The sequence below is a fragment of the Macaca nemestrina genome, chromosome 11, assembly GCF_043159975.1.
Source record: "Macaca nemestrina isolate mMacNem1 chromosome 11, mMacNem.hap1, whole genome shotgun sequence".
Taxonomy (NCBI): Eukaryota; Metazoa; Chordata; class Mammalia; order Primates; family Cercopithecidae; genus Macaca; species Macaca nemestrina.
This window is the reverse complement of record NC_092135.1, coordinates 126260276-126283110: the sequence shown is the minus strand read 5'-3', so window position 1 is coordinate 126283110 and position 22835 is coordinate 126260276. Positions and strand designations below refer to the sequence as shown.

The 22835-nt window shown below is 37.8% G+C and overlaps 1 protein-coding gene and 1 non-coding gene across 9 annotated transcripts in view; one reads left to right on the top strand and one right to left on the bottom strand.

The window, feature by feature from the left end:
- Positions 1-22835, top strand: part of SPHKA (SPHK1 interactor, AKAP domain containing) — a 195038-nt gene that overhangs the window by 6991 nt on the left and 165212 nt on the right. The window lies entirely within an intron of this gene.
- Positions 5458-5564, bottom strand: LOC112425233 (U6 spliceosomal RNA). The gene has a single exon (XR_003016305.2). It is a non-coding gene; the product is annotated as a U6 spliceosomal RNA (small nuclear RNA).

The following is a 22835-nucleotide window of genomic DNA, read 5'->3' as shown; positions in this document are numbered from 1 at the left end:
ATTTAGTTTTACCTTCTAGTGTTCATCTCTCTGCTGTAACTACTCATGTGAACTTGCATGCTGTCTGCCTTTTCCATCAGAACCATTTCAATTAAAATCATGATTTGTAATTCTCTGCCAAATAGTTCCAACATCTGTGCCATACCTAGGTCTGATTCTGTTCGTTGCTTCATCCCTAGGATTTCCAACTCAAAGTGTAATGTTAACTCCATCACTGTCCCTCTCAGTTTTCTAATGCCAGTCCATTTCCACGCTGGAGTCCTGCAAGACCTTCTCATGCCACATAGTTTTGTTTATTTCAGACATTTTTCACCCCATATTCTAAGAATGTCATTGAAGCATATGAGATGCGGGTGATTTTACTATGTAATCTCAAGATATCACTTTCTTTCTGAATGTCTTTTGATTCAGTCTTTCTCAAAATATGGTCTCTGAATCAAAAGCAGTTACAAAGATGGGTGGATGCTATAAGAGGCTTTGACACGCCACAGGAAGCAATGGAAACATAGGGAGTCACAGCCAACAAAGTTTAGCATGTGAATTAGAAGGTTTTGTATCTGTTCCCAATATAGCTAAGAATTCAGATACTAAAGCCTCTACCTGCACGCCAAGCCACATTTCTGCTTGAGATAGAAGAGGTGACATATTCTGCCACATGGTTTAACAGAGTTTTTCTCCAAAAACAATAACAATAACATGCAGACCAATGTGCTTCCTTTTATTCCTTTTAACTACATATTACAGAGCCAAATTATTGAAATAGTGTCTGAATGTGTTAGAGTAGCCATAGTTTTAGAAATACAAGTTAGTTCAAAAAACATAAAGGTATCGTATTGCTTTTCAATAGCTGCTTTTAAAAATTGTCAGAAAATGAGTGGCTTAAAACAATACATTTATCATCTCACAGTTCTGTAGGTCAGAAGTCTGACATGGATCTCACTGGAATAAAGTCAAGGTGTGGCCAGGGCTGCATTTCTTTCTGGAGGTTTCGCAGGAGAAATGGTCTCATTGCCTTTTCCAGCTTCTGGAGGATGCTTATATGGCTTGCCTCATAACCAGCTTTCTCCATCTACAAAGCTAGCAATAGATAGTTCAGTCCTTTTCTCCAATCACACCATCTGACTTCTGGCCTCCTCTTCTGCCTCCCTCCTTCACTTTTAATAAACCTTGTGATTACTTTGGGTCACCTAGATAATCCAGCATAATCTTTCTATATTAAGATCGGCTGGCTATTAAACTTAATTCCATCTTGAACCTTGATTTTTCTTTGTCATACAATGTCACATATACTACAAGTTTCAGAAATTAAGATATGGACATCGTTGAGGGAGTTCATTATTCAGTCTACCACAGGCATTAATTGAACTAAAAACTGATCATCCTGGCCATCAAATGACACATGAAATTCTACGAGGATTAATTTCCGTCTTATTTCTTTCTCCTTGTGTCCTTCTTTCTTTATTAAATAAAAGGGAAGAGGGACAAGACTATTTGTTCCTCCTCTGAGATATGTGAGTCATTCAGTGTGCCTGAGCTGAAAGAACTAAAAGTTATTTGAGAACGTAAAACCAGACAGATCAGGATGGACCTGGAAACCCTACCAAATTCACTGTTTGGCACATGTTTATTGCAGTGGTCATTAATACTATTCAGCAAGTTTTCCAGTTGTACTCTTAAGCATAGGGCAGGATTGTACTGGCTCTTCTCCTTGGTATAAAACATAGTGACATAATATGATTTGACCAATGCAAAGTGCACAGAAGGGGTACGTGTCTCTTCTAGTGCAAGTGTTAAAGATCTCATGTGTGGCGTGCTGTATTTCACTTACTTTCTGCCACGGTGACTGACAGATTTCAGATTGTGGCTGTTCCAACAGCCTGAGTTTCAGAATGAGGTTGAATTGGAGCAGAGCCCCAAACTAGTCCATGATGGACACGTAGCATGAGTAAGAAATATGAATAAGCCTTTGTGGTCTTAATCCCCTGGGGTTCTGGAATTGTGTGATATTGCAGTATAACCTAGCCCATCCTGCCTGATCCGGTTACCCGCAGGGTTGAAATGGTAGGTGATCAACTTTGCATTGGCTTGTGAAGATTTCCAGAGGATCTCACAGAACTCTGTTTTTGCTCTAGACCTCCAAAGACCCTTATCACTACCTAATAACATATAACTGGACGTATTGATACGAGAATGAAGTTGGAAAAAGGGAGAAATGAGTCTCACCCTGAGCAGCTGTGCAAGTAGTCAGGAGGTACGTCCTGTGGACCAGCTCCAGATAATCACAATAAATACCATGGCCTGCAGGCTTCTCCTCCTGGGGACATGGAGTGTGAACTGGGAATCATACTTATCTTGTTATCAATTCACACATTGCCCATTTCACTGTACACAGGCTTCTGCTATTTAGGGATGGAATGATGTTGTATCTTATATGGTTTTAACTGTTGCAAATACAGTGAGACATGATCATTTTCCTTTTTTTATTCTTTCACTTCTCTTTCATCCTCATATGATTAAAAATATAGTAAACTTGTATTTAACTTACACATTTATTATATATTATACATTCTTATATAGGATGTATACACACACAACTTTATAAGATTTTTTCACAAAATCCAACATACCATAATTTCTAAGCCTCTTAAGAGATTTTCAAAGGTTATTTTAACTCCAAAAATTTTCAGGATAAACAATGACATTAGATGCTAAACCTTACGTTAGATGCTACACAGGGTTGACAAAACACTGATTTTGGTAGCATGTCAACAGAAGTAAGTAAGAACAAGATTCAAAAGTCAATTGTCAGGCAACATTTATTGAGCAGACACTCTCTCCTGACACCTTCAAGACTCTCAATGGAGTAAGAACGACCCAGTTCCTGCCTTCCTTACATTAACAGTGTGTGGGTCCAATTGCACAGTGGGTACAGCTGGGGCCACAAATCAAAGGATGTAAAGAGGCATGCTAGGAAGTGGATACCCAGTACACCAGGAAGTTGACACTCATTCCACTCTGAAATTAACTTTTCATTTCTTGAGCAATCTCTCGCAAACGAACCAAACTGATCAGTCCTTCTCTTATTTAACTCTTCGGAGCATTCGACATAATTGACAGGTGACCCCCTAACTTAAAAATATTTCTTCCTAAGAAGAGATTATTTATCAAAAGGCAAATTTATAAAAAGGCAAACTTGGCTTTTTAAATAATAAGTGCTATTCTCTATGCTGGGAAAATGGGAACCCACTGGATATGGGATATTAGAATTACGAAGGACTTGAGCGCGGGTCATCTTGCCCTGTCCCCTTCCTTTACAGATGAAGAAACCAAAGTCAAGAAAACTTAAATGAATTACTCAAATCACACAAATATTTAGAAATTAAGCCAAGAATAAAATGATATGCAACAGATTGTACTTAAGACTGCATTGGATTTACTTAAAATAATAATAAATCTCCAAAACAAAACTGGAAGCACTTGAAATTTTCTGTTACGGAAAAACGTGTCTATCAACCATGTCTAAATACCTTCTTTACTTTTCCATAAGAAAAAATAATGTCTGGCCGGGCGCAGTGGCTCAAGCCTGTAATCCCAGCACTTTGGGAGGCCGAGACGGGCGGATCACGAGGTCAGGAGATCGAGACCATCCTGGCTAGCACGGTGAAACCCCGTCTCTACTAAAAAATACAAAAAAAAAATAGCCGGGCGAGGTGGCGGGCGCCTGTAGTCCCAGCTACTCGGGAGGCTGAGGCAGGAGAATGGCGTAAACCCGGGAGGCGGAACTTGCAGTGAGCTGAGATCCGGCCACTGCACTCCAGCCTGGGCGACAGAGCGAGACTCCGTCTCAAAAAAAAAAAAAAAAAAAGAAAAAGAAAAAGAAAAAATAATGTCTATGTAATTTCTCACCTCCTTATTTCACTTCAGCTGCCAGAAGTCCTAGAAACAAATTCAAAGCTCAATTATAACAACAGTGTAGAAATTTGTGACCTGAATATCTGTGTTCCTTTTCACCATATTGACCTCTTATTATAATTTCTAGTATTCTTAACCCTGAGTTCTAACTTAAGTATTCTTAACCCTGAGTTTTTCCACTTTATTGCATATATCTTTTCCGTTAACTATCACAAATTCCTAGAAAAACAAGATGGAAAGGAAATATACCCCAGCAATATGGTAACCTTGGTTCTAGAACAATACGATAAAGTAAATATCATAATTAAGTAAGGCACACAATTTTTTTTTTGTTTTCCAGAGGATACAAAAGTTATGTGTACTCTATAGTGTCGTATATAAAGTGTGCGATAGTATTATGTTTAAAACCACAATGTAGGCCGGGCGCGGTGGCTCAAGCCTGTAATCCCAGCACTTTGGGAGGCCGAGACGGGCGGATCACAAGGTCAGGAGATCGAGACCATCCTGGCTAACACGGTGAAACCCCGTCTCTACTAAAAAAAAAAAAATACAAAAAAACTAGCCGGGTGCGGTGGCGGGCGCCTGTAGTCCCAGCTACTTGGGAGGCTGAGGCAGGAGAATGGCGTAAACCCCGGAGGCGGAGCTTGCAGTGAGCTGAGATCCGGCCACTGCACTCCAGCCTGGGCGACAGAGCGAGACTCTGTCTCAAAAAAAAAAGAAAAAAACAAACAAACAAACAAAAAACCACAATGTAGATATCTTAATTTAAAAAAACTATATTAAAAAAGTGGTAATAATCATCTGAACCTTCAGAGAGTTCTGATCTTTTTGCTGGTGGCGGGTTTTGCCTTGACATTGATGATTGATAACTAATCAGGGTGATTGTTGCTGAAGATTGGGGTGGTTGTGCGAATTTCTTAAAATAAGAAAACAAAAATGCTTGCTCCATGGATCGGCTCTGCTTTCCATGAAAGACTCCTCTGTAGCATACTCTGCTGTTTCATAGCATTTTGCCCATAGTAGAACTTTCAAAATTAGAATCAATCCTCACAATCTCTGTCACTGCTTTATCAGTTAAGTTTATGCATTTAGGATACTTTATCAATTAAGTATTCTAAACTGTTTGTGGTCATTTCAACAATATTCACAGCATCTTCACCAGGAGTAGGTTCCATCTGAGAAAAACAATTTATTTGTTCATCCATAAGAAGCAATTCCTCATTCATTCAAGTTTTATAATAAGATTGCAGCAATTTAGTCATATCTTCAGACTCCATTTTTAATTCTAGTTCTTACCATTTCTATCAAATTTGCAATTACTTTAGCCACTGAAGCCTTGAACCCCTCAATGTCATCCATGAAAGTTGAAATCAACTTCTTCCAGACTCTCATTAATGTTGATATTTCGGCCTCCTCATGAATCATGAATGTTCATAATAGCATCTAGAATGCTGAATTATTTCCAGAAGATTTTTAAATTTACTTTGCCCAGATCCATCATAGGAATCACTATGTATGGCAACTATGCAATTTTTTTTAATTTTCAAAAATATGGAATGCTTCAAGAATTTTCATGTCATCCTTGTGCTGGGTCCATGCTAATCTTCTCTGTATCATTCTAATTTTAGTAAATGTGCTGTGTAAGCAAGCACAAAATGTACTTTTTAAATCATAAGACTTGAAAATCAAAATTGCTCCTTGATCCTTGGGCTACAGAATGTTATGTAAGCAGGAATAAAAACAACATTAATTTTCTTGTACAACTTCATCAGAGCTCTTGGGTGACCAGGTCCATTGTCAATGAACAGTAACATTTTGCAAGACATATTTTTCTAAGCAACAGGTCTCAATGGGCTTAAAATGAACAGCAAACCATGCTGTAAACAGACGTGCTATCATCCAGGTTTTGTTCCATTTACAGAGCATAGGCAGAGTAGATGTATCATTAAACCTTAAGAGCCCTAGGATTTTTGGAATAGTAAATGAGTATTAACTTCCACTTAAAGTCACCAGCTGCATTAGCACTTAAAAAGTGAGTCAGCTTGTCTTCTGAAGCTTTGAAGCCAGGCATTGACTTCTCCTCTCTAGCTATGAAAGTCCTAGATGGCATCTTGTTCCAATTTAAGGATTTTTCATTTACATTGAAAATCTGTTGTTTAGTGAAGCCACCTTCATCAATAATCTTAAATAAATATTCTGGATAATTTTCTGCAGCTTTTTCATCAGCATTTGCTGCTTCACTTTGCACTGTTATATATGGAGACAGTTTCTTATCTTAAACCCCATGAACCAACCTCTTCTAGCTTCAAACTTTTCTTCTGCAGCTTCCTCACCTCTTACAACCTTCATAGAATTGAAGAGAGTGAGGGCCTCGCTCTGGATTAGGCTTTGCCTAAAGGGAATGTTGTGGTTGACTTGATTGTGTGTTCAGAACACTCAGACTTTCTCCATATCAGCAATTAGACTGTTTCTTTTTCTTATCATTTGTGTATTCCCTGGATTAACACTTTCAATTTCCTTCAAGTACTTTGCCCTTTGCATTCACAATGTGGCTAACTGCTTGATGCAGGAGGCCTAGCTTTTGGCCTGTCTCAGCTTTCAATATCTCTTCCTCACTTCATCATACCCAGTTTTAGATGTAAGGTGAGATATGTGTGATTTTCCTTTCATGTGAAGACCTACAGGCCATTTTAGAGTCATTAATTGGCCTGATATCAATATTATTTTGTCTTAAGGAATAGAGAGACCCAAGGAGAGGAAAAGAAAAGGGGTAACTTCCAGTCACTGGAGCAGTCAGGCCACCGTTTGTCAATTAAGTTCGCCTTCTTGTATTGCCATGGTGCATATTGCCACAAAATAATTACAATAGTAACATCGAAGATCACTAAACAGATCACCATAATAGCTGCAATACTAGTAATGACAAATTTTAAAATATTGCAAGAATTTTCAAAATGTGACACAGAGACATTAAGGGAACACGTGCTGTTTGGAAAAATGGTGCCAGTAAGATTACTGGATGCACAATTTCCACAAACCTTCAATTTACAACACAGTATCTGCAGAGCACAGTAAAGTGCAGTAAAATTAGGTCTGTCTATATCCATTATTAAATCAATCACTCTATCCATCAGTCATTTTCTTTAAAACAAAAGAAAAAAATTATTTTCTTGTGGCAAGTGGAAGCTCATAAAAATTATAGTCTATTCATATTTAATTTGACTTTAATGATAAACTGTATATAAAAAGTTGTAAGTAGTTTCTTTGAAATGATTAGTGCATTAAAGTAAAATAATCTGTTTTAAAATAAATATATAATAAGATAGAATGCTAAAGTTTTTTTTGGATATTTTCCTAAATTATTCATTAAGCATAATATTACATATACATTTTAAATATGTGTGTATGTAAGATACCAGTGTATACTAAAGGTATTAATGTATGAGAATGTCTTTTTCAGTTTGTACATTTTATACTTTAGTGTATTTTTCTCAGATATTAAAATGAATTAAATAATATAATAGGAACTTTAAAATATTTAATACTGCTTCCAAAGATACTAAGAGAATTGATTATTTCCTTTCTTTATACTTCGGTGTTAATGTAAGTTACATAACATACCTTATTTCTTTTTGTCCTACAAGCCTATAATTTTGAACTAAGAACATAAAAAGAATTCAGTAAATTACTTTCGGTAGACTGCATATAGGAATAGACTTACCCATTTATTTTCACTTGAGTACATAATTCTTCCACTTCATTTACATAGACAAATAAATTAAAGAATTTATCTGGGTAATTCAAACCAAAAATAAAACTCAGATAAAAATAAATTAAGGACTCGTGGAAGTCATTTTTCTCTAAGCAAAATCTTGGCCCCATATAATGTGTTCATTGCCTACTCATGGATTTAATATATCCTGAATATTTTTAATTTGTACTTCAACTTTTTAAATAAATGAATCAACAGTGCTTCAAAATAGTGATTAAAAAGGTACATTGACTTCACTTGTGTTAATTATCAGTCGATCGGCTATCTGACCTGGCATTCTGTTACACTGTTAGTATTTCTATCTTTGCAAAGGTGAAAATTATGTGGTGACTTCAAGAGAATCAGGTAATATAGAAAATTAACTGCAGTTTCATCACAGGGATCATTATAAAAGTATCCAAGAAAGAGATTCAGTATTCAGAGAACATCCTAACTAGAGAAGTTGTTATCACAACTGATATAGTTTGGATGTATGTCCCCACCCAAACCTCCTGGTGGGAAGTGATTGGATCATGGGGCTGGGTTTTCATGAATGGTTTAGCACCATCCTCTTGGTGCTGTCCTCATGATAGTGAGTTCTTGCAAAATCTGGTTGTGAGAAAGCATATGGCACCTTCCCCTCTCTCTGTGGATCCCACTCTCACCATGTGATGTGCAAGCTCCCGCATTGCTTTCTGCCATGACTGTAAGCTTCCAGAAACCTCCCTAGAAGCACATGCCAGCTCTATGCTTCCTGTACACCCCACAGAACTGTGAGCCAATTAAACCTGCTTTGTTTATAAGTCACCCAGTCTCAGGTATTTCTTCATAGCAATGCAAGAATGATACAATAACGATAATAACACTCAGCTCTTACGGATCACAGTCATTCATCATGCAGAAGAAATGTGTGAAAATATTAATGATAACTTTTTCCTCAGTATTTCTATTGTGTCAAAGATATTTTCCACAGGATGAATATGAACATATACAAAGAATGAGGCAGGAAAAGTGGAGATATGATCCAAGTTTTAACCTTGAAAATTAATTATATAGGACCAGTATGGATGATTGCGGCTGGGCAAAAAATCAGGGGAATAGCTCGCTTAACTTATTTGAAAGGAAGAGATAAAACCTAGTGACTTGAATGTAGTCTTCACTATGTGAGGGTACATAAAACCTGGAAAAAGACATGTAAAGTAAATTTACTACACGAAGGTCTAAGTGTCATACTAAATGGTGAACAAAGTTAATATGTTTGGGCATTTCTCTTTCAAAATAATATAAGGAAAATTAGTTCATTTTGTCAATACTTTTTAAGTAAATATGAATTATGTAATAAACCAATAATGAGTTATGTGTTGATTAATAGATCATAATTTCCCTTCAAAATTGTATGTCAACATGGCCCTTTGTGTCACAAGATCATAAGTGCCTCATAAACAGCCTTATAAATTTTGCCAGCACTCCCTTTAATTCTTTGATTCTCAGATCTGTCTCTTTGAGGCACCTATCATGTCATAGCCCTCATGGATTTCTCTTCTTCTGACATTAACTGTTCTAACTCTGCCAGACTCATTTGGTGGTAGTTTGACATATATTAAAGAGTTCTCTAATGTCACTTTCTTCTTTTTTTGGAAATCCTTCACCTTCCTCAAAGTTTGCCATTCCAGTTGATTAGCATTTTACTTAAATAAAAGTCACAACCTCTTAAAGTATCAACAGGCAACAACTACCAAATATGTTGATGCAATGGACAGAGAGACATTCAAGGTAGGTGGGGTGAGAACTTTACTGGAAACTAATTGTTAAATGTTCAGTACATTAGCTAATACAACTTTTGCTTTCTTACACAATCTTGTAATTGCAGAAACTGGCTTAACAATAACAAGGACACCTGATCTTTTGGGGGACAATTTGCAATCACTTTAAGTTTATCAGATTTTCTCCATGGAATGACATTGCCAAAAATCATTTTTATTTTCACAAAGGTTATCTGTAGAGGAGTGAGTTAGCTCACTAAGCAATGCAGGTGCAATTTAATATTTCAAAATCTCAATCCTCTAAGAAATGTTCTAATGTAGTTAATATTACAGAGGTCTTTATGTTTCCAAAATACCTTACAATTATTATTCTATTTTTAATGCACTGGTAGTTATTTTAACTGAATGTATGAAAGGCACCAAATGGTGTTCCAGGAAGAAAGTAGGCCCTTGATAAATATCAATACCCTTCTCTTCCCTTTGGATAAGACCACAGTGTTATTCAAAGTCTAAAAGATAGCACATAGATCAATTGGATTAGAACTGTGTAGTGGGACTTCTAACAGTGTTTGAAGCGGCCAGGACTTTGGGGAGATGGATACATATCTAGTCTCTCAGAGTTACTGAGTCACTTATTGACCCCTATAGTGGGTTCCAAATGCCTGTGAAGTGGGTAAAAAAGTGCTGCCACAGAAACAAGTCTCTTTACAGAGAGTTAAGGTCTAATGTAAAATAGATATAAGCCTTGGCAAAACAGAATCCATTCATTCTTTTATTTATTCGGTACTCATGTTGATCCTTTATTGTACATCGGATAAAATCAGCTGATATGCAATAATGAACACAAGTAGAATCCGCCCCCTTCTCATGGAGCTTTGGTACCAATGGAGAGAAAGACAATGACATCAGTGGACATATAGCAAATTGACATGTGTGTACCAAGGAAAAAGAACATGGTCTTTAAGAACATATGACAAGGAACAAGACGTAAGCAGGAGAGCAAGGCAGATTCTCATGAGGAAGAGCGCTCTGGCAGCGAGACCAGCAGTTGGAAGAGTCCAGAGGCAGGAGAGCAATTGAGCATTTAAAGAGCTCTAGGTGTGTGCCTGAAGTACAGGAAATGAGGAAGAGATGAGTGACAATGAGACCTGAAAGGCAGGGGCCAGAATAGGTTAAGCTTTGGGGATCATTGGGTATTCCTCCTAAAAACAATGGGATGTCATTGATGGTTTTCAGCGTAGAGGTGGCTGGAAGCCCTAATTCATGTAAAAGTTATAGCCCAGTGTGTGGCATATTGTAAATGCTTCATAAACAGAAACTGTTACTATTGTAATAATCACTGTTGAAACTATAATTTCAATACCACAATCTTTGGGTGCTGTATTAGTCAGGGCTTTCCAGAAGGACAGCATTAATAGGACATATGTATACGTGAAAGGGAGTTTATTAGGGAGAACTGACTCACACCATCACAAGGCGAAGCCCTACGATAGGCCATCTGCAAGCTGAGGAAAAAAGATGCCAGTAGTGACTCAGCCAAAGTCTGAAAGTCTACAGACCAGGGAAGCCAACAGTGCAGCCTTCAGCCTGTGGTTGAAGGCCCAAGAGGCCCTGGCAAACCACTGGTGTAAGTCCAAGAGTCCAAAGGCTGAAGAACCTGCAGTCTGATGTCCAAGGGCAGAAGGAAGCATCCAGCCTGGGAGAAAGAAGGAAACTAGAAGACTCAGCAAGCAAAGTTATCCCATCTTCTGCCTGCTTTGTTTTTGCTCTGCTGGCAAGCCAAATGGATGGTGTCCACCCACACTGGGAGTGGGTCTTCCTCTCCCAGTCCACTGACCCAAATGTCAATCCCCTCTGGCAACACCCTCACAGGTACACCCAAGAACAATACTCTACCAGCCATCCAGGCATCTTTCAATCCAATCAAGTTGACAGCTAATATTAACCATCACAGGGGCATTCCTGGGGAGAGCTAAGATTACAAGATCACCAGAACAGGGTTATTCCAAAGTGGCAACTGTCGTTAAGATGGCATTTTAAAAGCATCTTATTGAGTTTCAAGGACATCTGGAAGCAGTCACCCATCAGGTTGGTCATATGTCATGCAAATAAGAAGGCAACCCAGAATATCCCGAAGGTCTTCTTCATAATACTCGTTGGTATATTACCATGTTCTCAACTGCACATAGCAAGGGAGGTGGAAATACTGCCTACACCTACAAACACCCATGTTGACCCGTGTACATTATAAATAGGTACAATAGATCCTCTTCAGTATTATGGAGGAAAGGAGGAAGAGGGATAAAATAAGGAGTAAAAGAGAAAGAATATGTAGATGGGATGAGGAGGAGGAGCCAGTAGTAGGTCACTTAGTACCTTAGTCTGCAACTTGCATAATGAGCATAAAAGCTGTTGGAATTCAGTCAAAAATTTTTTCTCCCTAACATTTGATATGTGTACAATAAATAATACATAAATAAATAAAATAAATTTCTTTATTATAATTCTCTCTCTCTCTCTCTCTCTCTCCCTCTCTCTCATCTCTCTGTCTCCCTGGATCCCCATGCTACTCAGTTGGCTTAATAATTGCAGTCATTCACTGGGGCAGTGCAAAAATCTAAAACCTACCAGAAAAACATTGGGTGGTACTGGTAATCTCCAGCCTGTCATTGTTGCTGCTGATATCCAGCTGCTCATTGACATGCAATCGCTTTCTGCTCGCTTTAAAAGTGGGACAGCAAGATTTTGTCTGAGAGCCCCAGTGCTTCATGATTCCGTTTCTGTGGCTATAACAAAGCCGTTCCTCCCAGTTTTGCTACCTACTCATGGCACTGGCTTTAAAAAGGGCTTTGTGGCCGGGCGCGTGACTCACACCTGTAATCACAGCACTTTGGGAGGCCGAGGCGGGTGGATCACCTAAGGTCAGGAGTTTGAGACCAGCCTGATCAACACGGTGAAACCCCATCTCTACTAAAAATACAAAAATTAGCCAGGCATGGTGGCGCATGCCCATAATCCCAGCTACTTGGGAGGCTGAGGCAGGAGAATCACTTGAACCCGGGAGGCGAGGGTTGCAGTGAGCCAAGATCGTGCCATTGCACTGCAGCCCAGGTAAGAAGGTGAAACTCCGTCTAAAAAAAAAAAAAGAAGGGCTTTGTTTCCTCTCCTTATGTATTCTGCCATACTCTGTGTCCCTCCCATCCTGTTACCTCTCAAAGTCATGTTAACATAGCAATATATAATGTATGTGTGCTACATAATCCCTGTTGTCAGTATTAACAACTAATTTCACTGAACTCTTTTCGTTGTATATTAACTTGAATAGCTGCATGAATATAATTTAGTAAAACCGACCAAACCACTGGTCTTGTTCAAGCTTAACTAAGATAAAGCTTACCAATCAGTAATTAAGGGGAAAGATCCACTTGATTTGACCAATTAGAATACTTCCAATATAAGAGATATTTCCACAAAATATTACTTATATCAGAATTGGTACCTGAAATTTAACTATTAATGAATTCTCTAATTTAGCTCTTTTGATTCTAAAATGCAGATATAAAAAGGCAGGAAGCATCTGAAGAGTTTCTAATTCTGGAGATCAACCTGTTTCTCCAACCGCTTTTATTTGGAAGGAAAGCACACAGAAGCAGCAAACCTCAGCCTCTGAAGGGGCCCAACTCCTGACTCTACACGGCTCAAGGGTTGTTTCTTAGCAAAGAACATGTATAGCTTACAACCAACATATATCAAAAATAAAAACAAAGCAAATTCCTGGTAATTGGGAAATACCTTCTGTTTTCTATTGACTCCTTCCTCTGGGCCATGATTTTTTTGTTAATAAATCGTACTTCTGAAGGAATATGAACTTGAACCATGCAATAACACAATAGATTCAATAACACAATAGATAGAAAGCCTAGGAATGTTTCTGAATATAGCACTGGAAATCCTGTCACCAAGGTATTTCAACTGATCACTGCATACTTAATAGGACGTACAAGCTTGGAGTCCAAGGTGACAAAAACAAACCAAATATTTCAATCAAGGGCAATTTGTAAGAGTGGATTAGATGTAATGTGGATTTGTACTTCTAAGCAGACATCTATTTTATTTTATTTTGTTTTGTTTTGTTTTGTTTTGTTTTAAGTTCCAAGATGCATGTGCAGCATGTTCAGGTTTGTTACAGAGGTAAACGTGCATCATGGTGGTTTGCTGCACCTGTCAACCCACCACCTAGATATTAAGCCCAGCATGCATTAGCTATTTTTCCTGATGCTCTCCCTCCCCACAGCCTTCTGACAGTGTGTATTTTTCCCCTCCTGTGTCCATGTGTTCTCATTGTTAAGCTCCCACTTTTAATCGAGGTTATGCAGTGTTTGGTTTTCTGCTTCCTGAGCAAGTTTCTTATGAACCTTTTTTCTTCACTGATGGCTGAAACTCATGTAGCAAATGAAAATTCAGCCACAACATTCTGAGTAAAATATCATTGTTTCTAGATTGGGCCAACTCAGTAGCCTCCCACTTACATCTACTCTGAACACCTCAAAGGTCTCGTATGAGCTCACCCTGTCTTCCTATCCAGGCTTTTCCTGACTTTCACATTCTCTCACTGTCTATGCAGTAGCTATACTGACTTACATTTAGTCATTCCTGCCTACTGGGTCTCTTCATCTAGATCATTCCTATTCATCCTTTATAAGCCAGATTCCCAGTGAAGCTTTCCCTGGACTTCCTTGTCAAATCGTAAGTCAAATCCCTGCTAAGTATCAGTGCCTCACAGTTTATGGAAGTCATACATTTGTACTTGTTTATGTGATTATTTGTTTAACACCTGCCTTATCCACTCACTGTGAGCTTGTTGAAAGCAAGATTCATCTAAGTTTTGTCACTCTTGTATCTACAGCGTCTCATCGCATTTGACACAACGTCAGACCTGACAATGTTTTTTAAACAAATAAATGAAACATAAATGTTATCTGGGCCAAGTTTACCTGTGTGCACAGAGAATTTGTATAGCACAGAGAACTTGTAATATCTTATTTGGAAGGCCAAGAAAGTCAGTATAAGGAAAGGGGCACTGAGTCCAGAGCACTGAAAATAAGTATTTATTAACTGACAAATATGGAGAGGTTTAAAATATATTGAAAAAGTACACCGAAAAGCAGTCATTGTCCCATCAATATCTTTGATTGGTGATATGATTCAACTGTGTCCCCACCCAAATCTCATCTTGAATTGTAGTTCCCACATGTCATGGGCGGGATCTGGTGGGAGGTAATTAAATCATGGGCGCGGTTACCCCCATGCTGCTGTTCTTGTGATAGTGAGTGAGTTCTCATAAGGTCTGATGGTTTTATAAGGGGCTTTTCCTTCTTTGCTCGGCACTTCTCCACCCTGCCATCATGTGAAGAAGGTCGTGTTTCCTTCCCCTTCTGCCATGATTGTAAGTTTCCTGAGGACTTCTTCAGTAATTTGGAACTGTGAGTCAATTAAACCTCTTTCCTTTATAAATTACCCAGTCTCAGGCAGTTCTTTATAGCACTGTGAGAACAGACTAATACAATTGGTATATAAAAGTTTACCCCTAACCAAATAAATATATTATTTAAGATACTTAAGATATTATAAGATACTCATAGACCTAACTAAAGAACATTTAAACTTTATAATCATGGGGAAGACGGACATGAGACATGATTGGTACAATATTTCACCTCCCTTGCTTCCATGCCGGGTTCCGCTGACAGCATCAATTCTCAGGTTCATTAAAAACACCAAATTAAGCTGAATTTCCTCCACTCTAATTTGTATTTTGGCTGGTTTCTGTCTTCTTCAAAGTGATAGAGGTTGTTCTGTTAAAGACCTTGTTTGGCAGCTGAGGGTAGGGAATGTCAGGTTCCCTTGACTTCCTCTCCAAATGAACAAGAAGCTCCTGGCTCCAGACTCCTAGCCCCAGACGAGATTCCTAGTAGCAGTCAACAAACCACAGATTGGTCTGGAGGGAGATTGCAAAGACACCCTTACATAAAAATTAGTTCCACAGACATAGTGCTGATGACACAGAGGTCAGATTCATAGTTCTCTGTGGTGAGAAACTAGAGCAGAGAGGAAGGGAAGGGCTTGATGATTGAAGCCCCCTGTAGTCTATGGAAGATGATCTTAATATGTCCCTCAGTTTGGCCAAACTTCACATAGCTTCCTGACTCTAGGCACAGACCTCCATTTCCTTACAGCAATTTCTCTAGAAAATGTGTAATTATAAGTTATTTCTTTAATTTTTTGTGACATAAATCCTTTTAAAAGCCTCTTTTCAATTTTATAACCCAGGAATGCCTTTCTTTAAGGATCCGGGAGCCAACTCCTTGAAATGCAAACATGCAGGGAGATGGCACCCCATCTCCCAGTTTCTGCGGGAGAGTAGGAGCCTAACTTCTGTGGGTGCGTTGTTTCCAGTTGTAGTTTTACAAGCCCCTCCTTTCATGAAGATATGAGAAAGTTCACTTTTCCTTTAGATAAGGCCAGTTAGCAAACACAGATGGCCTATGGTTTTCATTCCCACCCCCAACCCTGCTCTTAAAAACTCCCCTGATCTTTGCTTAAGCAGAAATGAGTTCTGTTTCCCATTTAAGAAATGGAGTTCTCCTCCATTGCAATAGCCTCGAATAAAGTCTTTCTTATCTATTTAACTTTGGTGGAATTTTTGCCTTCACACCATATTTAGGAACCTGGACTGTGTCTGAGTTAGGAGAGGCAGGGTGGGACAGCAGGGGAGAGCTTAGACTGGGAAGAGGATGGACCCTACAGTCCAGACTGGAACCCTGACTCCACCACTGCCTATTGGTAAATGACTTCATCCCTCAGTCTTGGTTTCTTCATCTCTGCCACATAAGGAGGGACTGAATCCATTCAGTGATATTAAGAACAGAAAGAAGGGGGTGGAATGCAAGACATATTTGGACAGCAAAATTGGAAGTATTTGGTACTTGACTGGGGTGAGGGAAAAGAGATTCCAGGGTAAATTCAATTTTTCTTTAGTTTAGATAATTTGGGCTCATTGTAATGCCAAAAACTGAGCAGCAAAGTCCTAGGGAAAGGCAGAGCAGGCTGAAATAAGTTGTATTTGAAATAGATGTGAAATATATAGATGTGGACATCCAACAGGCCATTGGGTATTCAAATCTGAAGCTCAGGGGAAAGATCTGTGGTGAGAATATAAATGTAGACTGAAAATCTTAGAGGAATGAGATCACTTGGGTGAACTGGTTAAGAATAGCTCTCACTTTTTCATTCCCAATTCTATTCTTCCTGAATTTTGAATCTTTTTCTATTTTTCTTATTTTCCCAGTGGGCCCCAATTTCACACATAGAATTGGCCAGAGAATTCGGTGTCTCAGACTTTGGCCTTTCATACTCCCAAGGACATAACTTCAACTTGTCTCTGGTTCTTCCCACTCCTGGCTACTTTAACCACTTTCAGACTGGAGCTGGGATGTAACTGCTCTCTTGGCGCTACTGTAAGGGGTAAAAATCACATCGACTATGCTAAAAAAAGAAATAAGCAAATTACAATTACGATTATCTTATATATGTGTATTTTATTTTCACACAGCCTCTCTGGTCTTAAAAAGAGCAAAGTGGGTAAAGAATGCAGATAGTGGACAATTTGGGCAATAAATTGGAGCTGTTTGAATGTATGGTCAACATTGAACAGAATGCCGATGAATTTCACTGAATAATGGCTCAGTTCTCCGTGCTGCTTTGCTTGAGTGCACAGTCATGGAAGAAATGAATCTGTGTGTTGTCCATTCTGCTGCATACTTCTTGACCTTTTCCAATTGTGTCGGTCACAGTGAGCTTCATTAAGCTTGACATGCTGTTGTGCCCCTGGCATTTCCACATTAGTATCATGCATTCTGCAGCAGGCTAATAACCATGGCTTAATAAAAAGTAAAACTATCGAAAACTCAGTGCCTTGTTTTCTTGGTGACATTTATTTTTTTCTTTTAGGACTTATAATTATCCAACGTAAACAAAACAACTACTACACCTCTGTGGCCACCTAAACAGTCTGAAAATATTTTGGCCTCTGTGTTTTACTTCTAAAACTCTCCAATGAAGGCATTGCCTGCAATTGTGAAACAGACTCATGTACTACCCCTTAGCTTTCTTCCATAAGCTTCCCCGCAAAACGACAACTCCTTTACCCCCGTACTCATAAACCAAGGTAGTAGAAGTGCCTGCAATGAGACAAATAGACTCAGAATCCCTCTGAAAGAAAAGTCTATTAAAAAAACAACTAAAAAGGAGAAGTAACAGATGTTCTATTGCTCATTATCCAGCGCTCCATTCCATTATTATTAATTGGATCCTGCCTCTTTCTTTTTGGAGGCTGAGAGTAGAAAACCTTGAAATATTCAGATATACATATATTTCTGATTATTTGAATTTTTATTTCCATGATATTCAATATACAGCTCTCTGGAAACATGTAATTTCCTTTTGGTGCTGTGTAGGCAGTATTTTGTAATGGAAAAATCCCAAGGCGCGAAATCGAAAGACCTGGGTTTTAAGATCATATTCTATGACCTACTGTGTGACTTTGGCAAAATTAGTTGACTACCCTGAATGTGTATACTAATGTTTCCTGACCTGATTCTTATTATTTGTGTACAAAGAAAACTATCAACTTATGCGAAAATATTTATAAGAGTAATATTCAAATGTCATTTTCCTTAATATCTTGCATATTTTACTTTTATTTATTTTACTGCTCTTCTGTCTCTCTTCTCCGGTACAACATAAACTCCATGAAGGTAGGGATGTTTGTCTGCTTTATTTACTGCTGTATCTTGAGCTCCTTGCACAGTGCTTGCTGCCCAGTAGCTTTATTAATCTGTTCTCAAGCTGCTAATAAAGACATACCTAAGACTGGGTAATTTATAAAGGACAGAGGTTTAATTGACTCACAGTTCCACATGGCTGGGGAGGGCTCACAATCATGGCAGAAGGCAAAGAGGAGCAAAGCCACGTCTTACATGGTGACAGGCACGTGCAAGGGACCTCCCCTGTATAAAGCCATCAGACCTCGTGAGACTTAGTTGCTATCATGAGAACAGTACAGAAAAGACCCACTCTCATGATTCAATTACCTCTCATGGGGTCCCTCCCACAACACATGGGGATTATGAGAGTTACAAATCAAGATGAGATTTGGGTGGGGACACAGCCAAGCCATATCAGCAGCTAGTTGTTGAAAGAATAAAAGAATGAACATGCACACAGATTTCTACTTGGTTTTATAATTGCTTAGAAAGGATTATGTTCTTTCTGATTGTTGTACTTTTAAGTTGCTTATGGAACTGTTAACAAGCCATAAGAAAGTCATCCCATTTTGATTGAGTGTTTCAGGAGAAATGAAATGCTTGTGTATTTATAGAAGACTTCGCCTTAGAAAATGAGGAGCTCAGAAGTAAATTTGAATCAGTGACAAGAAGGCCCTGGACGTATAACCATGACGATTTATTGTTGCACTGGTAATTTTGCTTAAAGCAATAAACTTCATTCCATCTACAATGGAGAAGAATTGGGCCAGTACATTAGGAACACTAATAAAAATAAAGCATCCTCTCAGTTCCTGTGGCTATTCTATCACAATTGGAATGTAACTACATGTGAAACATATATGTCGGATTTGGGGGGCAGTTACAATGTAAACACTAAAAGTATATATAAAAGATCTTATTACAAACTAGGTTTTAAGGGAAAAATAAAAGAGTCGTGTTCTCTTAGTTGGCACATCTTAGCTTAAATCTTTCACAAGGGAAGACATTTCTAACCACAACGCTCTTCTATATAGGACACATTCAGTTCCACTCTGCCTAGAAGCTGGCTAATAAACTGGATGACCTGCTGAGCTTTCTCCCTGAGCTACAACAAACGACAGCTCCTAAATTTTGAGGTTTTGCTTTGTCCTCTTTGCCTGCATCACATAGAAGCTCTCTTGCCTGTTTGCAACTATAATTTGCAACAAATATTACATTTATAGGATTTCTCTCAGAGATATATGTGTAGCACTTTTGGACATTTTAGTAATAAGAGAATCATTGTTTTAAAGTAGTAAGATGTCTGGAAGTCTCTTTACATAATCACCGTAGTTGGACTTGCTCACTTTTTGCTCTTAGTTCACTTTTCTCAGTGGCATCTAATGAGGCAACAGAATAAACCTGCTATGCCAATGGCTATATTGTCCTAATAATGACGAAACACCTCATCTGCTCAGTCTCAAGAAAATTTCATGCTCTGCTTCCTCCAGAAAAGATGAAATGTGGTTTCCAGGAACAAGTCAACAAGGTTCCTTGAACCTTGACTATTTGGAAATATATGGAGTTATAAAACCTGAAACACATACTTATGTCTTATTTGGTTTACAGTCTTTTTAGTGAGTAAACTTTTTCTTTTTTATGATTTATATGGGGGCATAATGCTTAAGGTTGCCATTAATAATAGTTGCATATAGGTTATGCTATTTAATTGTCTCCGTTTCAATTATTTTATTACTTAATTACTTTATTAATGATCTACCTTTAGAAAGCAAATAATTCTTACTCCATGAACTGTTGTCTCACCCAAAAAAAAAAAATGAACAACGGTAACTGAATAAAAATGAATGAATAAAAAGGGTTGAATGAATAAAAAGGGTAATCATTGTTATTCATCAAACAGACAAACTGGTACCATCTCAGGTCTTGATTTCATCTTCTGAAAGAAAATGAATTGGGCAAAGGTAGCGCTAAGAACTAAATAAGAAAACTTTCAGTGAAACCACAATAATTGAGATTAACTTGGATGAAAAAGTATAATTAAACACCTCGCTAATGTCTAATGGTACTTGGGAAATGCATTGTAATTAGAAATACAACTTACACAAAAAGGAGGAATGTTGCTATACCATGTTTTAAAAATGGTTTTCTTAGGTGAGTTAAATAATAACCCTTGTGAATGGGTAATGGGCTTACAATAGTTTATTTACAAATTATACAAAAATATAATTTAATAAGTAATATTGATTATTCTAATTTCTAAAATGCTGCCCAAATTAAAACTACCATTTTTAACTACATTTTTTTCTTCAAATATAAAAACTAAGGATAATCCTACAAAATCTCCCTAATATTCTTTACAAGTTAGAAATGTTTTAAATGGCCGGGCGCAGTGGCTCAAGCTTGTAATCCCAGCACTTTGGGAGGCCGAGACGGGTGGATCACGAGGTCAGGAGATCGAGACCATCCTGGCTAACACAGTGAAACCCCGTCTCTACTAAAAAATACAAAAAAAATAGCCAGGCGAGGTGGCGGGCACCTGTAGTCCCAGCTACTCAGGAGGCTGAGGCAGGAGAATGGCGAAAACCCGGGAGGCGGAGCTTGCAGTGAGCTGAGATCCGGCTACTGCACTCCAGCCTCGGCAACAGAGCGAGACTCCGTCTCAAAAAAAAAAAAAAAAAAAGAAAAAAAGAAATGTTTTAAATGTTGATTTGACTCACATGCTTTTTTTCACGAAATGGAAAATGCAGGTATATTTTCCACTTGTAAGCACAATGTCTTTAAACATTACAGCTTTGGACTTACATGAAGACTTGCATATTGTCTGTCGTTTTGTTAACTATTTATTTATTTTTGGTTGAGTGAATTTATGTGAGAAAAGAGAAAGTAGACGGTTGATTCTATTTTTCATTTTTGCATCTCATTCTAAAACCTGATCATTTTTAAGTTGCTTTTTTAACTGAGCGAGAGTGAGGAGTCATCAAAGATTGACATCCTATTTGCCATCCCTCTGTATCCAACTACTTCTGATGCTTTCTGGGAAGCTTTTCAGGCAATAGGCCACTTCTTTCTAATTTAGTCTTTTCTGCTCACAAATATTATTAAGTCTTTCTTATGCTATCCACATTTTTCTTTAAGCCCGCTGGTGCTATCCTTCTCTGTGTTTTTCCCAACACTGTCAGATAAATGTTAAATGCCTGTGAATTTCTGTTCCAGAAATGTGACAAAATTATTCATCAGTCCTCTTGCTGAAAATGACTAAAATTGCAAAAAAAAAAAAAATTAACATTTAAAAAGTATTGAAAAGTTGATAAGAAAATAAGGAATTACTGGCTAAATATCATCAGACCACCAAAGATAAACAGAAAATCTTAAATATCAGCCAGAATAAAAGATACATTACCTTTTAAAAAAATAATTAGACTGATACTTGACTTCACAAAAACAACCATGGAATTCCAAAGATAATAAAGTGATACTTTCAAGATGCTGAAGGAAAATAATCACAGTTTAGGATTCCATATCAGTGAAGAGATCTTGCAAGAATAACTAAAGATATTTTTATATAGACGAAAACTGAGAAAGTTACTTCTCACTGAAGAATATTACACAGGATTTACTTCAAGCCAAAGAAAGACAATCTCAGATATGATGTCTGAAATACAAAAAGAAATAAAGAATGAAGAAAGTTTTAAATATTCAGTAAATCTAAGCAAATAATGATTATATAAAACAATATTAATACTAACTTATGGGGTCAAAAATAATAAAAATGTAGGCAATAATATAAGTTAGGAGAGTGCATTAGTCCATTTTCACACTGCTGATAAAGACATACCTGAGACTGGGTAATTTATAAAGAAAAAGAGGTTTAATTGACTCAAAGTTCCACGTGGCTGGGGAGGCCTCACAATCATGGTGGAAGGTAAAAGGCACATCTTACATGGCAGCAGACAAGAGAGAATGAGAGCCAAGTGAAAGGGGAAACCCCTTATAAAATCATCAGATCTCGTGAGACTTACTACCACGAGAACAGTTATAGGGAGAACTCCCTCCATGATTCAATTATCTTCCACTAGGTCCCTCCCAGAGACATGGGAATTATGGGAGCTACAATTCAAGGTAAGATTTGGGTGGGGACACAGCCAAACCATATCAGGGGAGTTAAAGTGTTCTAAGATCCTTGTATTTACCAGGAGGAGGATAAAAATGTTAATTAGATTTAGAACATGATAAGATAAGTATACATGTTATATTTTTAGGATAACTACTAAAAGAAAAAAAAAAAGAAGGTATAACTTCCACACTAGGCCAAAAATTAATAAAACTTGACTAATGCAAATGAAGAAAGAATATAAAGAAGAGATGGGATTGTATGAAAGCAGACGTTAAATGGACCCAAATATATCAGCAGTTACATTAACAATAAATGAACTAAACGCTGCAAAGAAAATGCAAACATTATCAACTGGATTTTTTTAAAAAGCTAAACAAAGTAAGACATATTTAAAACATGAAATACTAATAAGTATGGCCATCCAATGGCTAACCAAAGAAAACATGCTGCTGGGCAAAAGGAACTTTAAA